The sequence below is a fragment of the Sturnira hondurensis genome, unplaced genomic scaffold, assembly GCF_014824575.4.
Source record: "Sturnira hondurensis isolate 20B ecotype Veracruz unplaced genomic scaffold, ASM1482457v3 Scaffold0006496, whole genome shotgun sequence".
NCBI classification, from domain to species: domain Eukaryota; kingdom Metazoa; phylum Chordata; class Mammalia; order Chiroptera; family Phyllostomidae; genus Sturnira; species Sturnira hondurensis.
In genome coordinates, this window is record NW_028079127.1 from 8638282 (window position 1) to 8656855 (window position 18574).

Here is an 18574-nt window from a genome sequence, read left to right on the forward strand (position 1 = left end):
GGCCTACATCCACTCAACCCCTAACCCCTTCCCTCTGACCATCACCACATTGTTGTCTGGGCCCATAGGTTATGTATGTGTATACATTCTTTGGCTAATCCCTTCCCTTTTTCTTATTCGGTTTCCCCAGCCCCCCTCCCCTCTGACAACTGTCAGCTTATCCCAATATCATAGACACTGAATTATTTCATTTCCCAAGCTTTTACACATACTTTATCCCTCAGCCAGTAATGATCTTTCTTCATTCTGTGGCTTGCATCTCTTGTTCAGCCTGCAAACTCTTCCATTATCATATTCTCTGAAAAACATTTTTTGGTTGTGCCTTAACAACTTCCACCAAAATAGCATTGACCTACAACATATCTATGATCTTTGAACATAGAACTTTTTTACCACATCTATCACATTGTATGATAACTGCCCACTTATTGCCCTTTCTAAACACCTAGTTCCTTAAGGGCAGGACAAGCATCTTTGTATGAAAAGCAGCTAAGTTCTTGAAATATAGTAGGTGCTCAATAAATGTTCATTGAATGGCTAATGCTGGTTGTCACAAATTATTCCCTGTTCGTCAGTTTCTCATGTGAACATGTTGTGATTGTTTTAGTTGATATATAAAGTACTTCTTAACTTGATAATACAGGCCGGTTATACAAAATTCTGGCCTCAATACCCTTCTTAACACTATCGACCACCTTTATTGAAAATTTTATTATTCTTCTCTAAAACCACTTTTTTTGTGTCTCTGAAAAGGGATTCTTCTCTTACCCTTTCAATATTGATTTCCAGTATTCAAAACGAAACGAAACAAAATCTGGCTCTTCCTTCGGTGGGAGCCATGGCTGGACACGAGGACCCCATGCAGCGGGAAGTTCACCAAGACTGGGCCAGTGGGGAGTGCATTGAGTCCATCACCAGCAGCATCGAAAAAATTGCAGACTCTCAACTCATTCGATCTGTCTTGTCATTTAAGACTTGCAATACTAGATGAGAAATTAACAGCCCTTGAATAGAGAATAGAGTACTTTGAAGCACAGGTGACAAAAGGTGAGACCCTCACATAGAACTTGGCCAGGCTGCTTCTGGGAAGTTGCTTTACAGAACACAAGCCTCTGCGGGAAAGGTCCCAGCAGCCTTCAACTCCTTCTCTCCTTAAAGAACAACAGGGCTTATTCTTGGTTTTCTTTCTTCAATAATGTGGCCTTTGGGCTCTGCCGTGTACATCTGACAGTGTGATATGGCATGTGGGGCAAAGTCTAGGGGAACTCTTGAAAACATTAGGCATTTTACCTTTTCAGTAACATTTCCTAGAACTACTGGTCAATGTACTTGAGGCACTCAGAGTCAAAAGCCTCAGACTCTTTGTGAAGGTCCTCCCCACCTCTCACTTTCTCTCTGACTCTCCTTACAGTGTTCATTGCCTTGGCATTCATTCTATAAGCAGTCTTTGTCTCCTCCCCACCTTCATTTGGGGGTGGCAGACAGTCCTGGTTCAGAGGCTCATGCCCTGGCAAGGTGGCTGCCAGATAATGTTGTTGTTAACCCGTTTTTTGGGGTTTTTTTTCCTTTTAGGGAGGTCAAGGCCAGGCCCCTACTTGACTTGAAGGGACATTTTCAACTTTCTCTGTGTAATTTGGGCTGTCTGCCTCTGGTGTTTCACAATAAACTCAACTTCATCTGACTGCTGTGATTGTGGTGGGGAGAGGAGCCAGAGATGGGACTCATATTCCACAGAAATATGATGTGTGGGATTATTTTTTTAATTTTTTTAATTTAATTATTGTTCAAGTACAGTTTTCTGTCTTTTACTCCCATCCCAGCCCCACCTCCCCCAGTGCTCCCCACCTCCATCCCATTTCCACTCCCCTTAGTTGTTGTCCATGTGTGCTTTATACCAATTCCTGTAAAGCCTTCCCCTTTTCCTCTGAAATTCCCTCCCCTCTCCCCTCTGGTCACTGTCAGCCTGTTCTCTATTTCAGTGTCTTTGATTTTATTTTGCTTGCTTGTTTGTTTTGCTGTTTAGCTCCCTGTTAAAGGTGAGATCATATGGTATTTGTTTTTCACTACCTAGCTTATTTCACTCAGCATAATGCTTTCCAGTTCTATCCATGCTGTTGCAAAGGGTAGGAGCTCCTTCTTTCTTTCTGCTGCATAGAATTCCATTGTGTATATGTACAGTGGTTTTTTGATCCATTCATTTACTGATGGGCACCTAGGTTGCTTCCAACTCTTGGCTATTGTAAATTGTGTGGGTGGGATTATTATTATAACATAACACTTTCAGGGGAAGCTGCTTGATCAAAGCTTAGGTAATTTACCAGCCAGAGCCCCCATGTTTAGAATTTGAGCTGATGATTTCATCCTGGGAATCCTTTGGTCATTCAGCAGACATTTGCCAAGTGCTTACTTTGTAGGTACATTATGTATGCTCCAATAAAAGACACAATGTTGAAAAAAAGCTGTTTGCAATTGCTTCCTGCTCTATCCCATCTGTAATCCCCTCCTGGACATTTACACATTTGTCTGATTTCAGCTAGCAATTCTTTATACATTATTCCAAAGCTTACATCTCTAGTCCTCAATACATTTTATCAATAAAAATTCTCATGCTGTAGGACCATTTTTTAATTCTGGCTTGCTTCCGAATTCTGATTCTGTAGGTAGGTATAATACTTAATTTCCATTTAATAGTACTTAATGGGCACCAGGTTAATGGTTCAACTCAAGTAACCTGTAAAAAAATAAAGTCTATCAGCTAACAGCTAACTGGTCTTATTGAGATTAACCCATTTTAGAAAGCAAACAGTGTTTGTGTGACACGTTCTCAAAGGATACAGCCTATTACATTGTTAAGTACACTTTCTTAAATTGATAATAATCCAAGTAACTTGAATTTCAGGCTTAAATAGATTCAATAGAAGTAGACATTATTTTTCCTTTAATTTTGGAATAGTAATAGTTTATAGAAAATACTATAATGTCCAAAGACTAGGACAGGATTTCTTTATTTCACTTAAGATTCATTTAGATTAATCAATATTTTTTCTTTTTTTAAATTTATTTAATTATATTTCAGGTACAGTTTTCTGTCTATTACTCGCATCCCATCCAACCCTCTGTGCTCCCCCCTCCCTCCCATTTCCACCCTTCTTCGTTGTTGTCCATGTGTCCTTTATATTGGTTCCTCCAAATCCCCTATTTCCTCTGAAATTCCCTCCAATCAATATTTTTAAACAGATGTTTATTAACTTATTAGTCTTATGAGTAAGAGTAGATAAAACTAGCACCCTGAAAAAGACTTCTAAGTCCATTAAAATACATATTCCTTTTTTTATTAAAAATTCAAAACTTTTTCATAGGAATTATAGTAAATATGCCATAGCGTATCATTACACAAATATATTTCAACATATCATTTCAGAAATGGTAAGAGAACTTATAACTTAATCCATTGTGCCAGAACAGGCTAAACTTCCAAAAAATTTGAGCATGAAAAACTACGTTTTGTCAAACACAAAGCACAATAAAAACATCCCACAGAGTTAAGCACTAGGGAATAATGTCTATTCAGTTCAGGTTTTCACTTTCATTTCTAACAACATTCTACATTCCTCCCTATGACTATAGCACTTTTTTCCATGCTGTCAAACATAGAGGCAGATATAGTATAGGCTTAATGTTTTGGTACTTTTATAATAAAATATTTTATATTAGACATTTTCCCCACAACATCATTAAATTTGTTGCAGAATTGCTATGGGCTTAATACTAATTTAGAAAGCAAAAGGAAAACATATTACTCCATGCACTGTTCCATCAACTGCCAACCATGGGCAAGAAAGCTAATGGCAGATGCCTTTTTCTTTTTGAACTAAACTTGGTTCGCCCAGAAAACCCATTCTGATCCTTTCAGTACTTTAAGCCTCTATTATCATAGAATGTTTATTTAAATTATGTTATGAATTATGTAAATCTCAGTAGGAAAAAATAAAGGCTTATGTTTGCCATCAAGTGTTCCAAAGAGCACTAGTTAAAAGATATGTTAATAGTGCTATTTGAAAAACAAACAATAAAGGTTTCATGTTCAAAAAACTCTTTGGAAACTCTGGGTCAAACAAAATAAAATATGTAGAGCCTTAACATGCTAATTTGTTTTGTGAATCTCCAAAGTATAAAAAAACAGCATTTCTTTACAAAAATTACGGAGTCTTTTTCTTTTTAGCTAGTTTCAATTTACTTGTTCATGAGTCAATTATTTTCTAAGTGTTCACCATATTTTCCTCTACTCCTCTTAGGCTCCTGTGTGGCAGAGCGACAAAAACAGGTACACAAGCTGTGTTAAATGTTGAGTAAAGGGTGGATAACATAATGCAAAAGGGAACCTTGTAGTCACATCAGATCTCTGTGGGACATAACATTTGAATTGAGGCATGAAGAATTATTATTAAACTATTCATGAAAAAAATTGAGAAGAAAAACTGTAGCCAAAGGAAGCAGAGTCAAGGAAGTATTAAGTGTGTTTTTCGTTTTGTAGAAATAGAATAGAGCTCACATGGTACAGGAAGTAATGAGATGTGAGGTTGGAGAAGGAGGCAGACAGGCACATGTGACACATTATAAGTCACGATAAGATATTTGAATTTTAAAAACACTACAAAACAAACTGCTAGTGCTGGTAATACAAGGGAAGAGAAAATGAATGTAAGCTAGAAGAGGGCAGATGAATATAGATAACTACAGAGCTTAGAACAGTACCTGGGCCATATTTAAGCAGCCTATAATTTTTGTTGAATTAACACCTAAAAAGTGATGATTCTTAGTTAGAAAATGCATATTTATGCCCTGACTGGTGTAGTTCAGAGGACTGAGCACTGGCCTGTGAACCAAAGGGTAGTTGGTTCGATTCCCAGTGAGAGCACGTGCCTGCGTTGCGGGGCAGGTCCCAGTAGAAGATGCTCGACAGGAAACAACACATTGATGTTTCTCTCCCTCTCTTTCTCCCTCTCTTTTCCTCTCTAAAAATAAATAAATAAAATATTGGGAAAAAATAAAATACATATTTAATAGAAAGAAAATACAAGCATGCAATTTGGCAATGGTTCATCTTGGTATGAATAATTCATATGAACAGTTAAATTCTAAAAAGAGATACCACATGGTTGTAGTACGAACTCATTCTGAGTATATTCACATAGTTAAAAAAAAACTTTAGTCCTGTATGGTAAAATTATTAGAGTCTACACAGGTTGTTTTCATTTTTCAGAGTTATTTCACTGTCTCTTACTGGTGAGTTGAATGTTACCATGTACTTTTGCATATTTGGAGTCTCAAAATTCTTACTTTATTCATCTGACAGCTGACAGGGGTCTATTCCATTTGCAAATCTATAAACTAATGAGAGATTCTTAAGAACACAAATGTTCCTCAGACAGAATTTCTTAGTGTGTTTTCTTTTGTGAAACTTTTTAAGTCACTTTGCTTTATTAATATCTTTTATAAAAACTACATATTTTATAGCAGTTTTGTAAATGTTCATATTTATGTGGTAATTTTCATGCAGTCTACTAACTATGCAAATATGTAATATAAAGGTAGAAAAAAATTTAATTGCACAGTAATACCCTTCCATATTTGGTGTAAACATCTTCAGCAAAAATTACAACATAATCACATGTAAATTAATGTTTAGTTAACTAGCAATTATAGCATAATAATTACCATGTTCATGAGGAAAGTAATATATGAAAAGATAGTTTAACAATTTCAGAATCATGAATCTATCTTTCTTATCAAATATAGCTAATTTCAAAGGTTGATTACAAATACAATTTTAACTTCTAACTTCATATACATATTGCTTATTCAAAAAGGGCTATGGTTCATTTAACTAATAGGAAATATATGTTTAGAAAGTAAGTTTAAGCACTTGGAGAGGGAAAATTAATGTTTATTTCCTATGCATACTATAGGTGAATAAAAATAATTTTAGTAGGTAAAATCATCTCAATTGACTAATCCCTAACAACAAAAATTTCCCTTAAAATTTTTGGATTAAAAATTATGTAATCCAATTTTTGATGATATTATACTTAAATAATTAATGTTAAGATTAGTGTTGGTCCAAAATGAGTTCAGAAATATAAACTGTGATTATTCTTTTAATTAACTTAATGTTTCTTTTGAAGGTCTGAAGTAATCTATAAGGTTGCTATATTCAGAAGCACAACTATAAAATTATAATCTTATGTTATTATTGAAATAAAAGTATAAAAATAACATACTATTTTAATTCTAAAATATTTGAGTTCTATTTAAATATTCAAGTTTTACTTGGTAGAAAGCACCAGTAGTTCTTTTATTTACTATTATGTACTCTTGAATAATTTTTCTATAGCTAGTCATGTCATTTCAATGCAGGAGACTCTTAAAATTGACCTTAAATGTGAATGATGTAAAGTCTTGGAAATAAGAATAACAATCTCTACTCCCAGTGTTATTGTAAAGATTAAATGAAAATAAAATATACTATACATGTTAATATGCTTTGCATATTTTAGGGGCTCATTTATTATTATCATTAAATGTAACAGTGGCTAATAGTACCTACAATTTTCTCCTTTTTAAATGGTTGTTTGGGTTTTGCAGAAACATGCTGCCTTCAGAGTCCTTCCGTGATACTTGCTACACGTTCCGTCTTGGGAAGAGAATAATTCTTGTGGGGTTGATCATATCTACTCTCCCCTGTGGGATCCATTTTTTATACATACACTTACAAATACACACACACAAAATATCCACATATATGTTATATATATAAATTATAGAATTTGCCAGAGATCTTAGTCTCTCCTGGGACCAGAGTGTAATGAATCACCAATATCATTTGGTCACTTGCCTTTGTAAGATTACTCCCACACCCCAAAGTCTGAGTTTCCCAAATTCCAGAGAAACAAAGAACCAAATCTATGCACCCAAATAAAAAACAAAGAGAAAAAAATTCTTATTTCTATATAGGAACTCCAAAGAAAATATTATTATATTTATTGTCTATTATATATACATATTATCTATATAAATGTAATGGCCTTCAAGATCAATTTGATGAAATGATGGAATACACTTTCTACATGTTATTAAAAGTTAGAAATTTGCCCTGGCTGGTGTAGCTCAGTGGATTGAGCGCGGGCCTGCGAACCACACAATCGTGGTTCGATTCCCAGTCAGGGCACATGCCTGGGTTGCAGGCCAGTTCCCGGTTCCTGGCAGGGGACGCAAGAGAGGCAACCATACATTGATATTTCCCTCTCTCTCTCCTTCCCTTCCCCTCTAAGATAAATAAATAAAATGTTTTTTAAAAAGTTAGAAATTTAAAATCTATTTGTATATTTTAATAAATAATTTCAAGAATGAACGTAGTTGGGGAGGAGTGAAATTTGAGAGTAAGTAAAGTCTTCTTTCTTTTTTAAAAAATAAAATATTTTATTAGAAACTTACAGCTTAAGTAATTGGTGGTAGTGGGAAAGACAAGACCAACCTATGAGGTTTATTTCAAACCAGGTGATTCTGACTTTGGAACTCATTCGCCATAAAAGAAGTATTATTGATAGGCACTGACTAAAACCACATGATGATAAAATCAGGTTCTAAAATAAAACATATACTGCACCTGATTATACAAAATAACAATGACCTTTTATGATGAATATGATTTATTTTGATAAAGATGATTTCTGGCAAACACAGTATGTCTGATACAGGAGAATCCATTAATTTAGAATTATAATTTTTTAGAACACAGTAGAAAATAGTAGTAGAAAGAAAATCACTTTGGGAAACCTATTGCAACATCATATTCTAAATACTAAACAAGTAAAGATTATCTTTTTGCCATGGCATAAAAAAAACTAAATGCTTCTCCACAGATTCCTAAAGTTACGCACAAACCCAGACTCAGTAAAACAGAAATAATACTCAACATTTGATCAATATTTTCCACATTCAGAAATGGGGAAATAAGGATTTTAATACTCCAACAACTGATGGGTAAAGAAATAACAATTTTTGACAACTTTCTTTAAAAATTATTTTGAAAAACTTAATAGGTCTATCTTTCACATTATGAAAATCATAGTTAACATATTAGGCATATTATATCCAACAGTGTGGTAGATTTTACACTTTAGGCGGATATGAGCTATAAACAGCATGAGTGACTCTCATTTTCATGTCAAGCGTCACTATCACTCACTCTCACTGAGACAAAATCGGATATGCCCTGGATTGGCTTGGAAACCCAGACTATCTCCAACTGAATCTTGACTTTTCTCTATAAAAACACCATAATCTATTGTTTGAAGAAAATATTCAAAATAGTTAAAAATAGGTATGATATAGGCCCTTTTGTTCAGAGAGAAAAAAAAGGCCATCTGCGGTTATGCAATATGGCCAAACAGGCACTAACTGGGTGTCATTTTCTCCTCTACTAAAATATGGAAGTAAATCAGTGTCAAAGCTTATGTCACTTTCAGAGGGATTCCATGTTTGTATATTTAATTTCTTCCTGGGTATCACAATTTAATTTTCCAAGATGCTCACCCATTTCAAACATGCACAAAACTTAACACATGTGTAATCCACAAAGCATTATTCTCATATTCCTGTGATCATTATTTAGAGATTACCACCACCATCCAACCTGATTACAAAATTAACTTACTGCACAGGCCAGAAGCCAAGGAACATTCTTGATAATGCAAGGGAAGGAAGTAGGGAGAAGCTGTAGAAATTTTCAGGTGGCAGTTTGCTGAAGCTTTTTAAACCATCCTAAAGATTTTTGAACTTTATTCTAAGTATAGTAGATGTCTCCATGATTTTAATACTACAGTATACTACATTATAAGGTATGGTAAAATCTAGTTTTACAGTTTGAAATTTTTTTCAAAATTACTCAGTGTTGCTGATTTCTAATTTGGATGTTGTTGTTTCAGCATCCAAACATTACTTTTGAAATATTTTTCTCCAGATATGGTGATTTGCATTTTTATGTTATGAAGCTCATCTCACACTAATTTGCACATATTTCTAACTTCCTATGTAAAACTTGATTGTATGTTTTCCATGGACTTTGAAATACCTTCATTTTAGCAATGACAAGAAATTTGTGAATTCTCTATATACCTGTTCTTCTAGTTTTAAAATTAGTAAATGGCAGAGGGCATAATAATATCCAGTAATTGTTTTAGTATATGGATTCCCATGCACCTACCATTTTCAAGCACAAATTTTTACACATTAAATTCACAGAAAGTTATACTTGTTATTATCAGATATATGAAATATGTCAATAAACTTTTCTTCTATACACATCTTGGTATTTTTACATATCAAAACTATCTGGAGCATAATTTATATTTCCTTATAGGTTAATGTTTTCAATGATTTCTTTATTGTTGACACTATTACAAATGTCCCCATTTTCCCCCTTTGCCCATCTCTCCCTTCCCTTCTGACAGTGGTCAATCTGTTCCACGTGTCCAAAAATACAAAGAAATGTGCAAAAGTATTTGTATAAATTACATTTATAGAAATACCTCTGTCACTATGCTGTTCATCCGTTTATTTTGTTCATTAGATTCCACATATAAGTGAGTTCACATGGTATTGGTCTTTTGCTGACTGGCTTGTTTCACTTAGCATAATAATCTATAGCTCCATCCAGGCTGTCACAAAAGGTAAGATTTCCTTCTTTTTTTTATAACTGCACAGTATGCCACTGTGTAAATGTACCACAAATTTTATCCACTCATCTACTAATGGGCACTTGGACTGTTTCCAGACCTTTGCTGTTGTAAATAATGCTGCTGTGAAAATAGGGGTACACGTAACTCAGCTTGTTTATTTGAAAGGGAAGACCAGTCAATATTAATTTCTATTTTAAAATTTTATTCAGAAGATGATGCAAGAAGCAAAGATACCTTTTAATTTTCTTTTTCTTTTTTAAAATTATTGTAGTTCAATTACAGTTGTCCTGCCTTTTTCCCCATTGCTCACCTCTGTCCCCTCCCCCGACTCCCACAGTCAATCCCCCCCATTGTTCCTGCCCATGAGTCCTCTATTCATGTTTCTTCACGTGCCCCTTCCCCCTCTTTCCCTTCCCCCTTTCCCTCTGGTCACTTTGTTCTTTATTTCCAAGTCTCTGGTTCTATTTTGCTCATTGGTTTTGTTAGGTGAAAATCACAAAATCTTGATCAGTAAGGATTTCCACCTCATTATTTGCATACATAAAGGTAAATATGGTATGAAATATTTAGATGAAGTATCAGAGGAAGAAGCATCTCTCAGTCCTTCATTCTTTGGTTTATTTATATACTAACTGTTTTAGTTGCCTATTGGGTTACAGCTATGGTGAATCAGAAAATTCAACCAGACTGGAACTCAGTGTTCCGGGAGCTGGCATTCTTCGTTTACATAAAATGTGTTAGACAACCAAAGTGATGGGATTTTTATTGATGTTTTGGTTACTGAGTATAAAGAAGTATTGTCAGGAAAAGTAAATAAAGAAATATGTTTAATTAAAGTCAATGAAAAATTAAGTTTATACTTGTATAATTTCTATGAGAAGTAAAACATTTAACATTAATATGTCATCAATGTTTTTATAACCTCAACAATTAAAAAATGGTTAAATTATATGAACAAAAAATGTATAAAATAACAACTGTAAATTGTTTAAAAAATGCTTATGCTTGTTTGTCACTATTGCTGAGGAATAGACGGTCAATGGTTATTTGACTAGGAAGTAGAATAAATGTTTCAGACAAAAAAATGGCAAAACGTTTCAAAAAGTAAACTTTCCACCTAGAAAAATACAAATAAATGTACAAAACTATTTTTATAAACTACATTAAATTTATTTTATTAAAAATTATAAAATGATACATTAAATTTTTAGAAACTGCTTAAATGATATATTTCAGATGGATAACATACAGCTGTTAAAATGTATGATTCACATAAAGAAATATGTATACTCATATAATTATTTTAAAAATAAAAGAACAAAATATTGTATATTTCTCATGATCTTATTTTATTGTGTAGATAGTTATGTATATGTGTACATAGTGGTGATAAAAGTAGTAAAATAAAGATAACTTTGGGTGCAGATATAAGCATTTTTTAAATTTTTTACAATAAAATTTAAAATATTATTACTTTTATAAGGAAAAAATTAACAGTAACACATGACCCACACTATAAATATTTAAGAACTACGTGATGCATACATAGAAACTGAGGACTCTGAAATAAAAAATCAAATTAGTGTTATCATAAAAGATTGAGTAAAGTTTTGGGATTTGGAGATAGAACCATTATTTCCACTAAAATAATTAATCAATACGGGTTTCATGGTTAGTGCAGATTTTTTATTGAACCTTAAAAATAGGACTGAGGTACACTGTAATCAAATAAGACATCAAGGTGTGTATAAATAATCAACAGAATATTTATTTTTGTGAGGCCAGAGCAGAGCTTGCATGAAGAAAGCCATTTGAAGGAACTGCAATCATCTGGCCAGGTAAAGTAAGCTTTCACTGCCAAAGCAAACCAAATCAGATACCGTATCTTCTTCCCCAGGAGCAGATATAAGGTTATTCTCCCTTTGATTCTCTTAGCTATACACTCCGTGATTAGCTAAATGGTCATTGTTCAATTTCCTTTTTTAAAAAAGGTAGTCATGCTCCATGAATATAAATAAAAATAAATGTGAAACTTGTGATGACTGTTTGAGATATATTTGATTTTGCTTTTGGAAAATGTTAAGGTTGAAAACACTTCAAAACCTATTTTCTGAAGCCCAACATTTATTCCCAGATGTCTCAGGAGCTTTCTTCGAAGCATGTCAGCATAGACTGTTTCATGTAAAACTCTCCAAAGTTACACACTTTCGTAACTGTAAACAAGTGTTTTAACTTTGTATGTAAAATTATGGGTGCCTTTCCCTCTACCAATTTCTGTCCAAAGTTTAGGGCATCTACTTGGGGGGAAGTTTTGTGATAAAAAGATTTTAAAGTTGCACTACTAATATTCTAAGCTAATTTAGTCTTGCAACTTGACAAAATTTGAAAGAAAATATCTTCCAAAATCAAATGAGTTTCTGAATATTTTTTGCAAGATGAAACACTGAGATTTTTTAAAATAATACTTTATGTACTTAGTGCCCACAGTTCCAAGTTACATGAATTGATCAACATTCTTGGACCTAAAATAGCAACACTTGACTGTTAAATTGATATATTGTAGACATTTATTATTTTATATTTCTGGACATATTTATAATATCCAACCAATAAACAGATAATTAAATCATTCACCTAGTGTGTTTTCAAAATTTAGAAATTTATAGAAGATCTAACTCTAGAAGTCTCCATAAACACTATGGAATGACTTGACTCACTGGTGACAGGTAAGAAAAACCAGTGTGAAGGACTTCATTATACTTATAGAAAGCTGTGATAGGACTGAAATGAAAATGACACGGACGTGAGGAACTTGGCCCTGGAATCACTCTGCAGGCATTGAAAGGCCATCTCTGCCACTAACTACTTATGTGACTTTAAAAAAAATTATTTAATCTTTCTGTGCTAATAATATTTCCTCATCAGTAAAATGAGTTTCCTTATACTTTAACTCAAAAATTTTGAGAATACAGTGAAATAATATCCAAGTACCAAGATATGTGCTCAACACAGAATAAATGTTCAATAAATAGAGACTATCTTTTCCTTTTAAGTAGGTATAAAAAATCCAGAAAATGATATATCTAATTCTATTGTTTCAAAGCACCACATATATAAGTGCTGAGTCATTTCTTATAAGACCGTATGGATGTACTTATAGCTTTTTTTTGCCTGTTGTTTCCTCTGGAGTTATTCAGAAACGCATTTCTTTTAAGCAAGTTCTAATGGCTGTCACTATGATTTAAAGCTTTCTGCAGAATCTTTCACATTGGGTAGAGCTGCCTAAATTACTTTGAACCTAATTTTAGATAAACTGCCATAGCAAGTGTTGAATAAATGCATAAGTAAGCAAAGGAAAGAAAACAGATATTTAATATTTGTGACCGGTGTTATCTTTCTGGAATGTTTGAATAAAAGTAGTTTAAGTTGGTTAATTAGGTTCCCCCCAACATACACAAAAGTTCAGAAACTTTACATTACTACATTCATCATCTCTCTAAAAGCTTGTCACTGAATCACCTCATACAGAGAGAGAGAGAGAAAGAGAGTTCATGTCAATTCCAGATGCATTTTTTTCCAGGAAACCACCTCATTTTTTAACACAATAATACCTAAATATAAGGTGAAACACCATATTAAAACACATTTAAGCCACTAGGGACTTTCAACAGCAGGCGTCCATGATGTAAATGATGTCTTGGTAAAACTGAATTGTATTCTATTGCCACGATATACATTCTGATTCTACATGAGTTATTAAACTGGATGAACATCTTTAAGAAACAAATTTGATCAATTAATTGGGCAGGACAAAAAATGGAAGGAATACCAAAACTCTACAACCTGCGGTTGATTTTAAATATAGGTGAATGTGTAACGCAAATGAAAGGATACGTGGAAAGAGACACATTTCCCCTTCTCCTCTGCATCCTTTCCACCCCATCATGGGTCATAAATACCAAGTGTCCCTGAAGAGCTGTGGCTAGAATCATATTACAAGAGAATTTCATTTTAGCAATAACATCTTCAAAATCATTTTAAATAGCCCTGGCTGGTGTCGCTCAGTGGATTGAGCACGGACCTGTGAACCAGATGATCACGGTTCGATTCCCAGTCAGGGCACATGCCTGGGTTGCAGGCCAGTTCCCGGCAGGGGCCAGTTCCCAGCAGGGAATGCACGAGAAGCAACCATACATTGATGTTTCTCTTCCTCTCTCCTTTCCTTCCCCTCTAAAGATAAATAAATAAATAAAAATTTAAAAATCATTTTAAATAACCTTTAATTACTGTATGAGAATAATTTCCTCTTAATCTACTATGATTTGCTTTAGACAGCCTTAGCAGGTAACTCAGACACTAGTCTCTGAAACTCCTTGATCATACCCAATATTACAAGTGCTTCTACTGAACCAATTACAAAATTTGACTTCCAAGGGACCACAGGATAAAATTCATCAAGTGCACCCAAATACTAAATGAGATCAATGAAAAAAAGCCATAATTAAATAGACAAATCAATAAAGTGATGAAAGATGGCTAAATGTGAAAGTTATTATCATCAATCACGTGCCCCAAACTCACTTTTAAAATGTCAAGAGGAAAGTTGAGCATTTAAAAGAAAAAAAAATAGATACTTTATTAGTGAAAAATGCATACATAGTTATTTTGTCTGGCAAATTGAATACTTGCAAATTTATGCTATTCTCATAATTATGTAAAGGTCTTTATTGATAGTTGAACCATTTAAAATTCTTCCTGAGTCTGCTTAGTTTATATTCAATCATGGCATGTTTAGTTCATTTCAAACACTGAATATTTTTCATACAATTTTTAGGAAATGTTCTGAGCCCTCAAAAACTTCATGTCTATGGAAAAATGTACTGACAAAGAACCAACTTGGGCATTGAGCCACACTTACATGACAAAGTTTTTAAAAAAAGTTATTTGAAGTTTGGAGCCCTGGTTCCAGACCACACATTCTCAATATATTAAACATCAGAGCCAGTTGCTGCTAGGAAGTTGAGCTAATTCAAAATGTTGCTCTCCCCCAACACTGTGACTTACAGTTTGCTGAGATTTTATTACTACTCTACTCTAGCTATCCAGTCTCTCCTCCTTAGGCCAGATGACTGGCTTCAGCTCTCGCACATGGGATATCAATTTTCTGCATAAGCATGGACACCAGTTTCTTCTAAGGTGTTCTCCAGTTCCAATTTCTAGTCTGTCACTTTTAATTCTGTTCTTCCTAGCTCTTATTTCACCTTTTAATTTCTTCATTTTTTATATCTGTATGTATTCCATTATCCAAAAACATCTTTTTTCCTCTTTTACTCAACAGACAGGGGCCCATAGTTTCAAAACCATTGCAGGTTGGTTGAGGGTCATAACTGCAGTTGAGATGAAACTTTTTGTTGTTCAACTTTTTGCTCCCTGAGAGTTTGATAGAAATTCAGGCTATATTCCATCCAGGCCTGTTGAATCGGAATCTTCCCTTTAATAAGATCCCTAGGTGGTTCAAATACACCATAAATTTAGCAAAATACTGAAGCTAACATAGTTCATTCAGCTGAGAGGGTCAGATAACTCCCTTTCTGTATTCCCCCAAGCTGGTGCTGTTGGAAGAAGGTGGGAAGAGAGAGTGTGGGTAAGTCCAGGAATGGTATCCTCTTTCCACAGTCCAGGATGCAATAGATAGGCATCACATAAACATACATAGTGAGGTGCACTGAACACCTAATCATCCAAATCTCTGAAACAGAAGTCTCCAAGACACAGTGCTGTTTTAACAACCATGATCCACAGTATGTTACTATAATACATAAATATTTGAAGTACATACAATACAAATTTTTTCAATAAAACTTGTGGTAAGTAAACTTTTCCAAAAACAAGATTCATTTTATGAAAACCTACCATACACTATTTCATCATTCATTAACAGTATAGCCACCAGGCTCACCAATGAAGTAAACTCAGAAGACACAGTATACAAGAGATAAATATGTGTGTTTAGAAACTGAAAAACTGTAAACAAATATTTTTAAGGAAGCCACTATCTACTCCTTCCATTGTGTATGTGAGCATGTGTGATATTTTTAGGACTACCTTATTTTCAACGCTATGTACTTTCAGCATTCACACATACTTAGGGAGAAATCTGTTTAAAAACAGAGTTCAGACTTAGAGGCTTAACTTTTGAATTTTGCCCTAATCTAAACCACTGATGTACCCACAAAACAATAGCAACTTCAAAATAAGTGTGTGAAGACACTGTATAAAATGTGTGGGGGGCATGTCTACCACAGTGAAATAAAAAAGCTGTATTTTAAAACATGACACTCCATTTTAGTAAAAGTGCACACTGCCATTCTTGAAATAAAAGGCAAAAACCTACATCCAGAAAGCTGTCATTTAGAATGGAAGGGCAGATAAAGTGCTTCCCAGATAAGGTCAAGTTAAAGGAGTTATCATCACAAAACCCTTATTATATAAAATGTTAGAAGGACTTATCTAAGAAATAGAAGATGATCAAAAATATGAACAGTAAAATGAGAACAAACTCACAGTTATTAACAAACAAACCTAAAAAAAAAACCAACAAACAAACTAAGAAAACAATTAGAACAGGAACATAAACATAAAAATGGAGATCACACAGAGGGTTATCAGTGGGGAGGGGAGGGAGGAGTGGGGAAAAAGTACAGGAAATAAGAAGCATAATTGGTAGGTATGAAATAGACAAGGGGAGGTTAAGAATAGTACAGGAAATGGAGAAGCCAGAGAGCTTGTATGTACAGCCCCTGGACCTGAACGAAGGGGGGAGAATGCGGGTGGGAGGAAGTGTGCAGGGCAGAGAGAAATAAAGGGGGAGGGAGGGACAACTGCAATAGCATAACCAACAAAATATATTAAAAATAAGTAAATAGATAGATAAATACTCTGTGCTCCTTTTTATAAGCATATAATACATGTCTACACTGAAGTTTTGATGAAGTAATATTTTGATGAAGTAGCTTCACAATTACACTACTATATAATTTTCATATTAATATAAAATGTAATAAATGTATTTTCCAGTAACATGCAATGAAGGAACTTAAAGTTGTAAGAGTAAAAAGTTAATCAACATTTTTTCTTTATATATTCCTAGATTATTATTTAAAAGTTTAAACTTTATTATTAAGTTCCTTTGGTAACTTTCTAAGGACAATTATTGTTAAAATTCAAAGTTTTTTTTCTGAACTTTCTATTTTTATCAGAAATAAATAGTTGATTGTGTTTTTATACCCATGGAATTTAACCTTTTCTCTCTCTCAGGGATAAGATTTCTACCATATTTCCCAGAGGAGAGGTAACTAAATATTTGGAATTGTGACTATCACCTCCCCCACATCATACATTCAGGCTAAAAATGTTATAGATCAATATTGACTCATAAAATACATGGATCCATTAAAGACAGTTTTTTTTCAGGAGGAAAAAAGCCCTCATTCTTGACTCAGGTAATATTTTTAAAGTATTCCAGGATTCTTCTAACATCTATACTATTTTAAAAAGTGGATTCCTAAATTTATATATAAATATCTAAACTTGATGAATAAACAGATAACAATTGGTAGTTAAAACCAGACACTTTCTAGATAATGATTAAGCTAAATGGTTTCTTTTTATTGATCTGTATTGCAAAATAGCGGTAGATACTACAAATTTATGTCATATATGAGCTTGTGATCCTAGAGTTGCTTGTCTAGTGATACAAATACAGATCACTCAGACCAAAAGGACAGGTCCTGACCCCAGCTACAGCTAAGGATTCATTTTCTCCTATATCATTTATTCCCCACAGTGAAACCTTTGATTATGGGTTTATCACCAGTATGGCTTGGTCAATTCTTATGCCCCTAGCAGGGTTGGTACTGTTGGACATGGTATATTCAATTTTATTAATTTCCACTAACACTGACACTTGACAAATATGAAGGAAGCATCTTGTCTCTGATGCTTTAAGTCCTGGGTAAGTGGAAGCTTAGAGTAGCCAAACAGAAAATCTAGTCTTCCAAGAGCAAGGACTAACTAGCTAGAGATTTCCTTCTCTAGGTAGCCAGAGAAAATAATATAAGTTCAATGTCTTAACAATGAAAACTCGCCCAGACTGTTCTATGAGGAAAGGTTTCTTAAGGCCCTACCCACTCGTGTTGTAGTGTCAGGTACCAAAGCTTCAAGAACCTAAATTTATCCACCTTGAATTTATTTTGGTGTATGATGTAAATTGGTACTCGAGTTTCATTTTTTTGCATGTAGCTGTCCAGTTCTCCCAACACCATTTGTTGAAGAGGCTATCTTTACCCCATTTTATGATACTGCCCCCTTTGTTGAATATTAATTGACTGTAGAGAGTTGGGTTTATTTCTGGGATCTCTATTCTGTTCCATTGGTCTATGTGCCTGTTTTTATGCCAGTACCAGGCTGTTTTGATTACAGTGGCCTTGTAATACAGTTTGATATCAGGGATTGTGATCCCTCCTACTTTGTTCTTCTTTCTTAACATTGCAGCTGCTATTCGGGGTCTTTTATGGTTCCATATAAATTTTTGAAGTGTTTGTTCTATGTCTGTGAAATATGCCATTGGTACTTTAATAGGTATTGCATTGAATCTGTAAATTGCTTTGGGTAGTATGGACATTTTGATGATGTTAATTCTTCCAATCCATGAACACGGTATACGTCTCCATTTGTTTGTGTCTTCCTTGATTTCTGTCTTCAGTGTTGTGTAATTTTCTGCATACAGGTCTTTAACCTCCTTGGTTAGATTTATTCCCAGATATTTTATTTTT

At 34.0% G+C, this 18574-nt stretch overlaps 1 pseudogene; it reads left to right on the forward strand.

Annotated features, from left to right (window-relative positions):
- The first annotated feature begins 838 nt into the window (after positions 1-838).
- Positions 839-1337, forward strand: LOC118989632 (probable protein BRICK1; annotated as a pseudogene).
- Positions 1338-18574: the final 17237 nt, after the last annotated feature.